Source organism: Pleurodeles waltl, chromosome 3_1, assembly GCF_031143425.1.
Source record: "Pleurodeles waltl isolate 20211129_DDA chromosome 3_1, aPleWal1.hap1.20221129, whole genome shotgun sequence".
NCBI lineage: Eukaryota > Metazoa > Chordata > Amphibia > Caudata > Salamandridae > Pleurodeles > Pleurodeles waltl.
The window spans coordinates 1,667,417,590-1,667,433,998 of record NC_090440.1 but is presented as its reverse complement, the minus strand read 5'-3'; positions in this window follow the sequence as shown (position 1 = coordinate 1,667,433,998).

Sequence of the window (16,409 nt, the reverse complement as noted above, 5' to 3'; positions counted from 1 at the left end):
AATGAGATGATTATCCTCGGGTAGCACATTTCCGGGGCCCATAAGGAATGTTGTACAGGTTTGGGAGCACTATGGCCCATATTTATACTTTTTGACGCAAAACTGCGCCAACGCAGTTTTGCGTAAAAAAAATTAGCGCCGGCTAACGCCATTCTGAAGCGCCATGCGGGCGCCGTATTTATTGAATGACGTTAGCCGGCGTTAGCCGCCGGCGCCGTCTGGTGTGCGTTAAAAAAAACGACGTACACCAGGCAGCGCCGGCGTAGGGGGATATGGAGCTTGGGCGTCAAGAAATGGGGCAAGTCAGGTTGAGGCAATTTTTTCGCCTCAACCCGATTTGCGCCATTTTTTTTCACTCCCAACCCCCATAGAAATGACTCCTGTCTTAGCAAAGACAGGAGTCATGCCCCCTTGCCCAATGGCCATGCCCAGGGGACTTCTGTCCCCTGGGCATGGTCATTGGGCATAGTGGCATGTAGGGGGGCACAAATCAGGCCCCCCTATGCCACAATTTTTTTTTAAAAAAACCACTTACCTGAACTTACCTTAATGTCCCTGGGATGGGTCCCTCCAGCCTTGGGTGTCCTCCTGGGGTGGGCATGGGTGACAGGGGGTGTCCCTGGGGGCATGGGGGGGCACCTGTGGGCTCCTTCAGAGCCCACAGGTCCCTTAACGCCTGCCTTTTGCAGGCGCTAAAAAACGGCGCAAAAGCGGCCGTACGTCATTTTTTTGGACCCGCCCACTCCCGGGCGTGATTTTTGCCCTGGAGTATAAATCCCACGCACATGCCTCGGAGTCGATTTTTTAGACGGGAACGCCTACCTTGCATATAATTAACGCAAAGTAGGTGTCCACGCTAAAAAATGACGCTAACTCCATGGACTTTGGCGCTAGACGCGTCTAACGGCAAAGTATAAATTTGGAGTTAGTTTTGCGTCGAAATTGCGTCAAAAAAAACGACGCAATTTCGGCGCAAACGGAGTATAAATATGCCCCTATATATCTTCAATAGAGGCAAATATTTCTAGTTTTACAGACGTTATTGAAATATTGCACTTAAACATCTATTCATATATTGTCCACTGATGGCCGCCTCCCCATTATTGGTTTAAAAGGTCACCTCCAACGTCTCTCATTAGGTTTGTGGGTTATAAATCATATAAAGCTTCACTCATCTCATTGAGCTTGATTTCACTCACCTTTGCAACTCTTACATTTCAGCTCATATTCTATTTTCCCTTTTAAAAAAAAACTTAATTCCTTCATGATGACAGGTTATATTAATGGAGGATGATGGTAAAAGAGGAAAAAAGCCGTAGATTATTTCAATTTCCGTTTCCCAGATAAAGCGTGAGATCCATTGCGCAGTCTGCACTTGTTAATTGCCGATGTGTACATATTTCAGCTAGGCCATCGGCACATTATCCTGCCTTCTTATGAATCAGGCTTCACTACGGCAGCATCGAGCATATCAGACAGCATCCAAAAGCGACGTATGATGTTTCTGATGTTGCGCGGTGAGGTATGAAGCGCATGCGTCTTAATTTTGTGAACGCATAAGATTTTGTACTTTACCAACCGGAGTTTGGAACAAAGCTCACGCTGTCATTTTAAGTTTCATCGGTCGTCCAGTCTTTGAGCAATAAGTTCGGCTGTAAAATAATTTGACTTCAAGCGATGAATCCTATGTTGTTCTCTCTTCTTCTGATAATATATTGTCCTTTTATTTGTTACATGGAGATTGGGAAAATGTATTTTGGCATGTTTCCCTGTCTCCATTCTTTCCGGCTCTAGAAAGGAGCTGCCATCTTCCACAATGCTTGGCTCCGCCACCCCCTCATAATGTTATTGTTATTGCTGACTCGAGTAAATAGCAGCCCGGAACTGCTGTTGATCAAGGGGCCACATGTAAAGTTGAGGAGGGCAGCAGGCGGCCCCGGGGCTGCATCCATTTCTAGTTAGTCCCATTGTTTGTGTTTCCATGATATGAAGATTCTGGTCAACTTCTTCAACAACTTCTATTTTCTTAAGCAGTTTGCTCACAACCTCACACATCTCAGGAAATGATGCACCCTATTTAACAGTATTGGTGTCAACTTGTTTAATCATGGGATACATTTTTCTGTCAAAATTCCTAATAGACTTTGGGTTTTATTTAAGAATAGTGGCGCTGCACCTAGTGCAGCGTCACTTTCCTTGCGCCCCTTACAGTCCTCCTACCACCACCATGTGTGCGGTGTATCTAAGATACGGCTAGCCATGGCGCAGGGTAGGGGGAAATAGCGCAATTTTTATTGACGCTATTGATGTACTCTAAAGGAGTAGCGCCAAAATATTGGCACTACTCCCGCAGAGCACATAGGAACCCATTATACATAATGGAAGCTCCCTTTTAACGACTGCTTTAAAAGTGCCGTAGAAAATTACGCAAAGAAAACTGTTTGGGTGGACACCTCCTTGGCATATATTATGCCTCGTGCAGGCATAATGTAGCACAAAGGGTTACAAAGTGGCGCAATGCAGGCATTGCGCCACTTTCTAAATATGGCATGAGGATTTTGGCCTCGATGGGCCACATTAGTATTAAAAAAATGATGCTAATGTGGCACTAGGTGGGGCCAGGGGCTTATAAATATGTCACTTTGTATAGAACTCTGCCTAACTCAGGGATGCAGGTTGTATGTTATGAAAGATGTTATATTACATGCATACAAACCCAGACGTTACCTTAACTCATCCTTTCGTTTATGTCTCCAAGACAGGATCCAAATCCAAGAATACCTATTGATCTAATGCCCCTGCTTGCAGACTTATGCTCCAAAGCCAGTGCTGGTGTACTCCAAGCTACAGATAACATATTCAAATCCTTCTGATTTGCACCATCACTAAATTATCATCTTGAAAACACTTAACTCCCTGCTTTTCACAATTCACTCATCAAGCACTAAAACACCTTAGTGCTAAAAGCAAACTTATAGCAAGCAAACAGAGTGAGAAAGGCAGTTAGAGGGATGACCTCAAAGGGCAGTAGTGCCTCAAGGCACTCAAATGGAGGCAAGCACACTAGCCCACCACACCATTGCCTTCATATCTTCAACACTGAGCAAAGAAAACACCAGCCCAGATGTTGCATTGACTGTAAAGGAAGGCATTGGATTGCACGTGGTCTGCTCCAGAGCATTATTTATTTTTTTGTAAATTTCACAAGTTGGCTAATTGTTATATTCTATGTTCTCTGTACCTTTATGGAAGGTTACTTATTGTTATGTTCTGATTGTCATTATGATTCCGATGTCTGAGGCGAGCTGTTCGAGGATTGGCAGTTTACGGGCTGTCTTCACCTGCAGCAGCTGCTGAGGACATCGGTGTTGACTTAATGGAAATAAATGACTCTTTACAAGGAATACTGCTTGCGGAACATCTGTTATTGGATACCACACTAATTATGTCGTGTAGGCTATTAGGTTGCCCCACTAAATGACGGTATGAATGTAGAAAACGATTTTTGTTTCTTTAAAGTTTGGTGTAAGTCTTTCTTGCATCTTGAATGCTACTAACATTTACTAGCAAAGAATTTGATGTCTACATGGGTAAAAGATTCAGGTTTGTATTTGCAGCAATGTCATGCCATCAGCAATTTAAGAGAAGCCTGATTTAGAGTTACTCTGTCTCAAACATGGCGGATTTCCCACCCGCTTTCTAATAAAATTAATTATAGCCTATGGCACTGTAATAAGGGATATCCATCATATTTGTGACAGGTAGCCATCACCATACTTTAAATCAGTCACTAAGCAGTTTTCTGGTATTTGTTAATCTTACCTTATCCAAAACAAAAATTAGGCTAAACTTTAAACCGAATTCAAAACATGAAAGTAGACAGGTTGTTATAACATTGCTCGAACAAGTGGCCGTGCTAAATTGCACCAGGGTCAGACTGTCCTATAGGGCAATCAGGCAGTGCCCGGTGGATTGGTCTGACAGGTCAGTGCGTGGCTCTGTTTTTTCAGCAGTTGTAGGCTAATTTTATGGCCTACTGGGCTTGTTTTTAGTGTTCATTTCAGTGACGCCACCACTTTATTTTCGCTAATAGGTGCCACTTTTATTTTGGTGCCTGGGGCTATTTTTTGTCCCAGTCCGACCCTGAATTGCACTGATATTGCAAAATGTAGATTTTCCAAAGAATTTATGTTGGAAAGTCTTAATTTTATTAAAGACATAGAGGTGAGTATTATGCTTTTTTTTTCCTGCTTTATTTTCAATAGCAGCTGCAGTCAAGAGCGTTAGCCAATCCCAGAAGGTTAGCAAAACAGGCTACCAATGGGAAACAATAAGAAACAGAGAACCAATCAAAAACGCGATACACGTAAAGAATACCAAACTTGACTACAAGCAGCCCTCTTTTGTTCTGCGAGAAAGTCATGAATAAGATTGAAAAATTGGAAAAGTACAAGCTATTACACATATGGCTAAAATTTGAATCTATTCCAAATGGAAAACAGTATCAGTCATGTATAACGGTGGATGGAAAGAATCCTTCGGCAGCACTGGAGGAGGGATGAAATCCTGTCCCATAGCGGATGGAGTTCAAAGAGGGTTGTTATGAAGAAGTTGTTATAGCATTGTACGAAACGTAACATCATTTGACCAATCTGCTGATCTCAGAATGTCTTCTAGGCGGGAACCCGCCAAAAAGGCTTTGGACGCCATGGCTCCCTGGGAAGGATGGGTTCCAAATTTGGATTTATTAATTCCAGCAAGGGACATGATCCATTTAACCAAGCGACCTAAGGTGGGTGAAGAAACTGGCTTCTGGGGTTTCCTGAAAGAAAATAAAAGTTGGGTGGCAGAGGACGTTCTGAGATCAATAGTTTTTTGTTCATAAATTTTTAAACAGTTACACACAATTGTGGATGGTTGGGGAAGAAAGGGTAAAACACAGAAGATATATTGGTTTTAGTACATCTTGACACGTTAAAGAGAACACCTGTAGGAGTAAAATGGCGAGAAGATATATTAAGGGCTCTGACATCTGAAAGACCTTTGATAGAAACTAAACACAATAACATTGTCAATTTAGCAGAGAGCATTTTGAGTGACAACAGGTCATTGTCCTGCCAAGTTAAAAACATTTGTAAAACAAGATTGACATCCCACAAATCGTTTTATTTGGGAAAAGGAGGATTGGAAAATTTTACTCCCTTTAACAAACGGCAAATGAGAGGATGTTCGCCAACTGGTTTACCATTGATGAAAGGGTGATGTAGGGAAATAGCTGAATTGATAGTTCTGTAAGATTTTCCAGAACTAGCCTGAGAGGCAAGAAAATTAGCTATTAAGATGATATCTGCTGAAAAGGGATTACTAGATTTTCCCAGACAACAGCTGGACCAAATTGACTATGCAGAATTGTATACCTTAGATATGCCTGGGGCCCTTGAGTTGTTGATATAGGAAGAAGCTTCGATCGAAATTCCTGGATAGGAAATTGAAGACTTGTAACCTTCCAGGCTGAAAGAAGAAGGGACTTGTTGAGAACCAGATCGTGGGGAAGACTTTGGGGGTTGAGAAGGAGAGTGGGAAAGGAAGGGAGGAGGACATGTAAATCCATTGTTAATTCGAGGAGGGGAGGGAACCAGACCTAGGACTGCCAAAATGGCACAACTAGAACTATGGTGGTCATCTGACGACGTACTTGGGCGAGAACTCTGTTGATCATGAGGAATGGCGGGAAGTCATAGTGGGTTGAGACTGACCAATCTTGGAGGAAAGCATCTGTTGCTAAAGCTTGAGGATCCGGTTTCCATCTGAAGAATTGGGGAAGTTGAGCGTTCAGACGAGATGTGAAAATATCTATATGGAGAGGACCCCATTTGTGGTAAAGCAAGTTGAAGATGGATGGATTAAGTTTCCAATCGTTGGAATCTAGGAGATGGGACAAGTACCAATCTGCTATTGTATTGAGAGAACCTAGCAGATATTCTGCTTGAACTGAGATTTTCCGATGAAGTCAAAATTCCCAGAAACTTTTGCCTAGTTCCGCCAAAGGTTTGGATCTGGTATCGCCCAGATAATTTATGTATCTGACTGCCGTGAGACTGTCCATTCGAAGAAGTACTGAGCATTGGACTTTGTTTTTTGTGGAACTTCTGATCACAAAGGAGTCTGCAAGCATCTCTAAATAATTGATGTGCAATGAAAACTCCTGTGGAAACCATGTACCTCCAGTCGATATTTGACTACACCTTGCGCCCCAATCTGTTAGGCTTGCATCGGATTCAAATACAAGATCTGGGCCTGATGCAAAGATACTCTTGCCATTCCAAGCGTCTAGTTGGTCTAACCACCATTGAAGTTCTGCACGGGATTCTTGTTTTAGGGGGGTAGAATCTGAATAAGCAAGACCCTTGTGCACATGTCGGATTTTCAATCTTTGAGGGTGCGATAATGAAGGGGGCCTGGGATGATCACTTGAATCGAAGAGGAAAGAAGACCTACAAGCCTTGCAAGAGACCTTAGGGAGAGAGAAGTCTGCCGTAAAGAGTGGTTTATGTCTTATTTTATGGATTTGATTTTTGGTTCCGGTAATTGAAGGGTGCCTTGAGTGGAATTTACGAGGAAACCTAGAAACTCTGTGGCTTGGGAAGGAATTAGGATAGATTTTGAGTTGTTGATTATGAAACCCAAGTTCAACAGAAGTGAAGAAGTGTAAGAGACCTGTTTGAGAAGAGTGTTTACATTTTGATGCATAAGAAGGATGTCATCCAGATAAATGATTAATCTGATATCTGATACCTTGGGCTCTGAGATGAGTAACCACTGGTTTCATTAACTTGGTAAAACACCAAGGGGCTGAGGAAAGCCCGAAAGAAAGACAAGTAAATTGATAGATTTGGTGCTGCTATTGGAATTGAAGAAATTTCCTGTGAGCATGATGGATGGGGACAGTCAGGTAAGCATCTTGGAGATCGAGACAAACCATCTAATCGTTCTGTAGAAGAGCGTCCCTGAGATGAAGAATCGTCTTCATTTTGAAATGTTGATAGACAACGAATTGGCTGAATTGTTTGAGGTTTATAACCGGTCTGATCTTTTTGTTTTCTGTGTTGAGGACCCAAGGGTCTAAAGTGATGTTCTTCGACCTGTGGAAAAATAATTTTAGACGACCCCCTACGGAAAGATGGCCAAAATGTGGGCTTACCTGAGGGCTAGTAGGTTTTGGCATTATTTTGATTTCTGCCTCTGAAGCCTCTTAATCTTTGGGGGTAGAATCGAGGTTGGAATTCTTGTTGTGATGTGTTATAGGAGCCTCTGTAGCCTTGGTAGGGCGAAACGGACAGTAAAGTGACTCCTTCCTCTACCGGCCCTGGCAAAAACCCGGGCGTTAAACACTTTTTTGAGAGATTGCTGAGCTTTGTCGAGTGACGCAAACATTGTAACATATTTACTTAATTCCTTAATGAAGGAATCGCTAAACAATAAACTGTCAGCTTTGGGGCCTGGATCCATAACAGCGAGGTTAGTAAGTTTAGAGTCCAATTTGAGAAGGAGACCTTTGCGTCTCTCATGAGTCATAACGGAGTTTGCATTTCCTAGTAAACAGAAAGCTCGTTGGATCCAAAGTGAAAGTTCTTCAGGATCAATTGACTAATTTTGTAACCTGGCGGATTCTGCCATATCAAAAATGCGAGCTAAAGGACCCACTATATCCAACAATTTTTCTTGACAGGCTGACCAAGACCTATCAACACCTCTACAAGGGTCTTTTCCGAATTTGGAGAAGAAAGTAATCATAGACGGATCAATGGCCGGGGTAGAACTAATGTGGAGTGGAAGAGAAGGTCTGGGACATTCGGAACGAAGTTTAGCACAAATCTGCTTATCAAGTGGAAGGCATAGCTTGGCCATAATATAATCTGTGACATGATCTGAGGGAAGCCATTCTGTGGAATTAGGATGTTGGATTAGTTTGGAATCAAACATGAGATTCCCTTCAGCTTCCAGAATAGGCATGGAGGAGAGTGAATCTTCTGGAGAAATTAATTTATGTTTTTTGGGAGGAGGATCAATCCAAAAATCAGAATTGCTAGCATTGTCCATATCTTTATGTGAATCAGTGTCATCAATGTCATCATCAATATCTTTTATATTATCAATCACAATCTTGTAAGCCGAGAGCAAGTGTTTTGTTTTGTCTTTACTCTTAGAGCCCAAAGATTTCCCGTCCTTACTAGGAGGCCTGTGAGGAACTTCGTCCACCGCCCTGTGCGAGGAAGACTCACTGTTCAAAAGCGCAGAGGTTGAATTGGAATGAGTATCTTGAGAAGCCTCCGTGGCTTTGCGCATTCTGCTTTCCCCAGCAGATAGGGCCAAATGAGATTGTGATAAACAGGATGACACTGTATTTTCCAGCTGTTTAGATATTTTAGCCATAGAGGCAGATACCGCCTTTGTTACAGAGGATTGAATGAATTTGTTTAAATTGGCTGAAAAATCCTCATTGTTGTCATAGTTTTCCTCAAAGAACAATGAAAAATCCATCATAATGATAAAACAATTTACAAACTGGCAAAAAAGGGGTTCAAATTGAAGGAGGAGGTCCCAGGGTTAAGGGGCGTGTAGACAAGGAGAAAAACTGCCACCGGAATGCAGAGAAAAGGAGGCTGCGCCTCCTGAAGAAAAAAAAAGCAGCAGAGAGGCTGAATTGTATATGCAGGGCTGGGAGACGTCGAACAAGGAACTGAGGGCTAAAAGTAACCGCACGCTGAAGTGGCGTGTGAGGGAAATGACGAACTCGGTAAGTGTTGAGAGAATGGTTGCGTCGACCACAAAGAGCAGAAAGGGGAGGGAAATCCCCAGAGACAAGGAAAATATATAAACGCGCTCACATGAGCATTCTGGGGATGACTTGAACAAAACTATCGTTAAACAGAAATAGAGGTCATATGTTTACAAATACAAATAGCAATGTGCGCAATAAAAGATATACTTATCTTGACTGCGAGCACCAAGAAAAGAGGGCTGCTTGCAGTCACGTTTGGTATTCTTTACGTATCTCGTGTTTTTGATTGGTTATGTTTCTTATTGTTTCCCATTGGTAGCCTGTTTTGCCAACCTTCTGGGATTGGCTGACGCTTTTGACTGCAGCTGCGATTGAAAATAAAGCAGGTAAAGAAAAGCATAATATGAGCCTCCGGTCTTGACATATAATTACAAATAATGCACTGATGCAAGTGCAGTCTTTCAGCAGCATTTAAACTACCTGACAAGGGCAAAATTAACATTCGTACGAACTCAGCAAAGCAAAAGAAACAGGCTTCACTGGTCGGCCGGACAAAATGATGGTGCATAATTGCAACAGCACAAACTAATCTATGCATTTCGGAGAGAGATGATGTAAAATTGCATCAACACCGGTGCAATCTGTGTAAGGTGTCCCAGTAGTGTGTTTCTGTTGATAGTGAGTGAAACCGTCCTACTACTGTAAGGCCAACTTCCAGCACAGAGTCCTCTCTGTAGAACCACCGCTGAACCGAAGCCTGAGGAAAAAATGAATCTAGCGGTTGATTTTATCTGCCAAATAGGAATGCACCACTGCTTTTAAGACTGTCAGATCAAAGTGGAAGTGGAAGTATCTAAGGAATCGCAAAAGCCTTAGACAAAAGTGGACCACCTGGGATAAATGTGCTTCTGGCAAAAGACGGTAAGCAAACAAAAGCAAATGAGATGATTATTTTTATTTGCATTGGATGTAATAAAAGCACAGTCTGGCCTCTGTGTTCTGCCAAAATATACTCTAGCCTGGCATCAGTCTGTCTGTAAAGTGTACATAGTGGTATGGCATATGTACCACATACTGTGGTATACATGGGAGCAGCGATAATGAAACACTTAAGGATCGATTCACAAAGAAAATAGTAAAACTACAATTGCAGATTTACATCTACGTGTGAGTGTAGGATAATTAATTTCTGGAATTCAGAAACATTCACAGGATTGGACATAAAGAATTCCCCAAGGAGAGACCTCCCTCCCCCTAACCCCATAGCAAATCTTGGGGTTATCTATTCCACTTCCCACTCTCTTATGGGATTTACTCCAACCCATGGCTAGAGTAAAAAACAACTCTTTCGAGGATGGAGATCGGCATGAAAAGAGTTGGCAAATGCTAACAAATGTCCATGTTTGTGGAATTTCCCAAGGCTAACCACATCCATTTTCCCACCCCTTTAAGTGCAATTTGCGAGTGCAGAGACCTCCACTCTCGTGGCACAGTTCTCCCCACGTACAAATAGTCTTAAGCCAGCCAGGAAGCCATTTATGAATTCCTAGCAGACATATAAAAAGGTAAACTCGGTCATAAATTTACGGGACCAGACGTGCAAAAAGTGTGCTACTTCTTGGATTTAAGTTTTATAGAGGACGCTTGAATATTGGTCCACACGACTACTATCCTTTTATGGTCTGCTAGGGAGCTAATCCATTTCAGTATGCCTTACTCTAATTCTTATCGAAAAATGATCAAACATGAAAAGTCTTTCTTGGGCATGCCATGACAAAGTTAGACCTTTTTCTTATTCCCCCTTCCTTAATACATATATCGTCTGTCAACCTTTATCCTCAAGCAGGCATTGTTATGATTTTGCTTCGATGAAGGACAATATTAATACTACTTTACTTAATTATCTGCCTTTTAAAACTATATGGGAGGGTCAGGGCCATAAAGACAACAGGTACTGTTCCTCTGAGTTCCTGCCTGAAAAACCGTACTTAGAGTTCTTTGAATGAAAGTTACTTTCATTAATTATTTTAGCTTATGTTGTATTACAATATTCAATCTAAAAATTAATAATAACTTCATTGATGAGTCAAAACTAAGGCATTTACAGATAGGTAAAGCAAGTCATCTACTTTGAGTAAGGACATTTTCTGAATTGTTAAGGACTTATCGGCGCAAGTCACCTTTGACTTTAAAATTTCTGCAAGAGCCTTTCCTGCTAAAATCTCCAGCGTTCACAACTTGATGTCTACTCCTTCCGCCCTCTATAATGAAACAGACTTAAGAACCATAGAATTATTAGGAAATCCTACCCTCTGCGTTCAGGAGTTCCAGATGCTGCTGCTCAAATAGATGATTGTCCCACAATTCAGAGGTGGGGTACACGGAATTCCCTATATTTCTGCCCTTGTAGTGCACTACAAAAAATATCAGAGGTTATCTCGCCCATGCTCACTTTGTTGAGCTCTGAGGTCAGAAAACGTTCTAACAGACTTTAAACAAAGCTCTGGTGCTGTGTCTGTTGAAAACATTCACTCAACCATCCTTTAGTAGTTGACCAAAGTGGCAGAAGTGGTTTCAACCAGCAATTACAGTCTTTTGGGGCGAACATGACCATCTTAATCAATTCTGGGCACTTTTTAGGGCCAGCAAAAGTAGAGAGTCAGCCCTGCTAGCACTTACAGATGAACATTCCTATGCAGCCAATGTGAGGGAGGTCACTGTTGTCTTCTTCTAGATCTTTCTGCCACATTTTTAGGGTCCAACCTGTGATAGCATGCGCTAGCACATACGTATCGCTTGTGAGACACTGTTGTAGTTAGAAAAGGGCTTATTGCCCCTGCTTCTTATCATTTTTGGATTGCTTGGCACAGTTGGTCATGGCTGGCATCTCATCATTTCCGTTCCTGTCCTTGGAGCAGGGACCAAGCACTGATTTATTCAACTTAATCAGTTCCCATGCACTGCTCCGACGTGACTGAGGTACTATTTTGTTCTTTTTAACTTCTAGTACCTTGCAAACAAGTGTGTGACTGGGAAAAATGTGTACAGCATGACAAACAAAATTGCAAAATTGTATTTTCTATATTTCTATTTTGACAAGTTTACTTTTCTCACTTTGCACTGATATTTTGTTTTCGGCTCATGGGTGCTGTTCTTGAAAGATGACTATTATCTTGTTCTAAACATAGGCTCTCATTATGAGATTGGTGGCAAATGCCACCTACCGCCATGGCGACGGCCACCAACATACCATTGACATGGCTAGTGACCATCCATGCCATTATGACCATAGCCAGAATTCCACCAGAAGGCTGGCGGAATTCTGGCAACCGTCATGGCGGCAGACGGCAGTAAGGACGCCAGCAAAACAATGCCTACCATATCATGTTCCATGATACGGCCTGGCGGTGTTTTGCTGGCGGACGCTGCTGCTGGCAGCAGTGCCGCATCCCGTCTCCTGCCGGAGGACCCCCTGCAAGCAGGTAAGTCAGGTTCTCTGACAGTAGAGGGGGGTGGGAGGTGTTGTGTGTATGTGTGGGGATGTGTATGATTGTGTTTGAATACGTGCAAGCGTGTGTGCATAAGTGTGTGTGTGTGTACGTGCATGTTGTGTCGTGTATGTATGTATACATGCGTGGGTAAATGATTGTATTTGTATGTGTATGTATGTGCGTGTATGTGTGTATATGTGGGGAGGGGGGTCAGGAGGGGAAAGGGAAGGGTGGGGGAGGACTCTGGCGAGGGGGGCGGGGAAGACCTCTATCCGTGCCAGGGAAGAAATTCCCTGGCACTGATAGTACCTACCGCCATGGTTTCCATGGCGGTACAGAAACCACGGAAACCATGGCAGTGGGTGGGGTCAAAATTCCATGGGCGGCCTAGTGACCGCTACCGGGCTGGAGACTGAAGTATGCAGCCCCGCAGGCGTTACAGCCGTGGCAGTCGGTGTGTTGACTTGGCGGTTTGGTTCTGGCCAAACCGCCAATGTCATTATAGTGTAGGTAGGTACCGCCAGCCTGTGGTGGTAATACCTCCACTATAGCACCGACCGCCGGGGTCGTAACGACCCCCATCATTTATTTTTTATGTGCAATTTTTTTATGTGAAATTATGCTTTAACACATAATCATCCAGTATGCACCAATCCATCCCACTCAATCCTATCCACCCCACTCCAATCCAAACCACTCAACTCAATCCATTCCAATTCACTATACTCCAATATGCCCACCCCACTCTAATCTGCCCCCACTCCAATACAAGGCAATCTGACACACTCCCATGCAAAACAAGCATTGGCAAAGCCAATAGATTTCGCCTTTGTTTTTTCTCTAACTAACTGGATTCTAAATTTTTTGAAAAATGCTATAGTAAAGTTTGTTTTAAGTTTGAAAAAACGTTAACATAATGGCATGCAATAAAGAAGAAAGCAGGAAGAAGATGGGAGTGAAGAAAGAAGACTTGAAGAAAGAAGAAAAAAGTCTGCAGTGAAGAAAGAAGACAGAAGACAGCATGCAGTAAAGAAGAAAGAAGACAGCAGTGAAGAAAGAGGATAGAAGACAGCATGCAGTGGTGAAGAAGAAAAAAAAAGTTGGCAGTGAAGAAAGAAGACATAAGATGGTATGTAGTGAAGAAGAAAGAAGACAACAGTGAAAAAGAAGACAGAAGATGTCATGCAATGAAGAAGAAAGAAGATAACATGAGGTGAAGAAGAAAGAAGACGGAATGCGACAAAGAAGAAACAGTAAGACAGAGAAGATGGCAGCGAAGAAAGAAGGCATCACCGAAGAAAAAAGATGGCATGTAGAAAAATAAAAAAGTACCTTCAGCATCATAGCCAGAGGAAAGACACTGTCCATTGTCTAATGGCAAGTGACCAGAAGGAGAACTTGGTCTAGAGGCAACCCAACGGCATGAACAGCAAAGTAGACAATAGGAAGTGAAGCAGGACAATGTGCAGATGATGTGCTGGCCAATCAGAAACACATAAAGCAGAGCGACAGTGGACTAAGCCAACTTTAAGTTTGGGTAAGTAAAGGGCTGCTTCTAAGCCCCATTTAAGTTTTTTTTATTTTTTTAAATTAACAATAGATTTCACAAGCAATGCACAAGCGTGCGTCCAAGCAAAACCTAATAATCTGCCCCACTCAAGTCAAAAGATCTAAACCAATCTTCCCCATTCCAACCCACAACAATCTTCCCCATGCCAATCCAAAACAATCTGCCCTGGTCCAATCCAAATCAATCTAGCCCACTTCAATCTGCCCCACTCCAATCCAAAACAATCTGCCCCACTACAATTAGCCCCACTCCAGTCTAATCTGCTACACTCCACTCCAATTCACCTCATTCCATCCCAATCCACCACAATCCAATGCTACCAATCCACCCCACTTCAATCTGCCCCAATTCAATTGAAAACAATCTGCCCTACTCAATCCAGCATTCCAAAACAATCTACTCCACTCCAATCCAAAACAATATGCGACACACCCCAATACAAAATAATCTGCCCCCCCTAAACCAAAGCAATCAGCCCCACACCAACCTGCCCTACTCCAATCCAAAACAATCAGTCCCTCTCCAATCTGCCACACTTCAATCCAAATCAATCTGCCTCTCTCTAATCCGTCCCACTATAATCTAATCTGCCCCACTCCAATCCAATCCAACCCAACCCACCCCACGCCAATCCAGTCCACCTCACCCTGATCCATCCCACTCTGCCCCACTCTAATCTGCCCCGATCCAATCTGCCCCACTCCAATCCACAACAATCTGCCACACTCTAATCTGCCACACTGTAACCCAAATCAATCTTCCCCACTCCCATCTGCACCACTCCAATCCAAAACAATCTGCCCTCCTCTAATCCAAAACAGTCTTCCCGGTTCCAGTCTAAAACAATCTGCCCCACTCCAATCTGTCACACTCCAATCCAAAACAATCTGCCCTACTCCAATCCAAAACTAGTCTGCCCCACCTCAATGCAAAACAATCTTCCTGACTCCAACCCAAAACAATGTGCCTCACTCCAGTCTGCCCCACTACAATCCAAAAAATCTGCCCCACTACAATCCAAAACAATGTGCCCTACTGCAGTCCAAAACAATCTGCCCCACTTCAATTTGGCCCAGTACAATCCAAAATTATCTACCCCTCTCCAATCCAAAACAATGTGCCCCACTCCAATACAAACAATCTGCCTTCTCCAATCCGAAGCTATTTGCCCTACTCCAATCTAAAACAGTCTGCCTAACTCCAGTCTGCCCCACTACATTCCAAACAATCTGCCCCACCACAATCCACAACAATCTGCACCACTCCAATCCAAAACAATCCTCCCCACTTCAATCCAAAACAATCGGCCTCACTCCAGTCTGCCCCACTACAATCCAAAAAAACTCTGTCCCACTACAATCCAAAAAAACTCTGCCCCACTACAATCCAAAACAATCTGATCTGACCCACTGCACTGCAAAACAAGTTGTCCCACTACAATCTGTCCCAGTACAATCCAAAACATTCTGCCCCACTCCAATCAAAAACAATGTGCCTCACCCCAATACAAAACAATCTGCCCACTCCATTCCAAAGCCATCTGCCCTACTCCCATCTGGAACAGTCTGCCCCACTAGAATCCAAACAATCTGCCCCACTACAATCTAAAACAATCTGCTCCACTACAATCCAAAACAATCTGCACCACTCAATCTGTCCCAGTACAATCCAAACCAATCTGCCTCACTCCAATCAAAACAATCAACCCCACTCCAATGCAAACCAATCTGCCCCACTCCAATATGCCCTGCTGCTACAATCCAAATCAACCTGCCCACTCCAATTCAAACCAATCTACCCTACTCCATGCCATAGTAATCTACCCCACTCCAGCCTGTCCAAATCCAAAATAATCTGCTCCATTCTAATCCAAAACAAACTGTGCCATTCCAATCCATAATAATCCGATCCAATCCAATCTGTCCCACTGCAATTCAAAACAACCTGCCCTATTGCAATCCAAAACAATCTGCCTCACTCCAGTCCAAAGCAATTTGCTCACTCCTGTCCAGAAAAATCGGCCCCACTCCAATTCAAAACAATTGCCCCACTCCAGACCAAGCCAATGTGCCCCACTCCAACCAAACACAATCTGCACACTCCAATCCAATCCAAATCAATCTGCCCTTCTCCAATCTAAAACAGTCTGCCCCACTTCAATCATCCAAAAAACAACCTGCCCCACTGCAGCCTACAACAATCTGCCCACTCCAGGTTGCCCCACTACAATGAAAAAATCTTCCCCATCTCAATCCAAAAAAATCTGCCCATCCCAATATGCTTCTCTCAAATCCAAATCTGCCCACTCCAATCAAAAGCACTCTGCCCCATTCCAACCCAAAACAATCAGCCCCACCCCAATACAAAACAATATGCCCTACTTCCATTTCCCCCACTCCAATCCAAAACCATCTGCTCCACTCCAGTCCAAAACAATCAGCCCCACTACTATATAAAACAATCTGTCCCTCTCTAATCCAAAACAATTGTCTCTACTCCAATCCATAATAATATATCCTACTCCAGTCTGCCCAGTCAAAAGCAATCTGCCCCATTCTAATCCAAA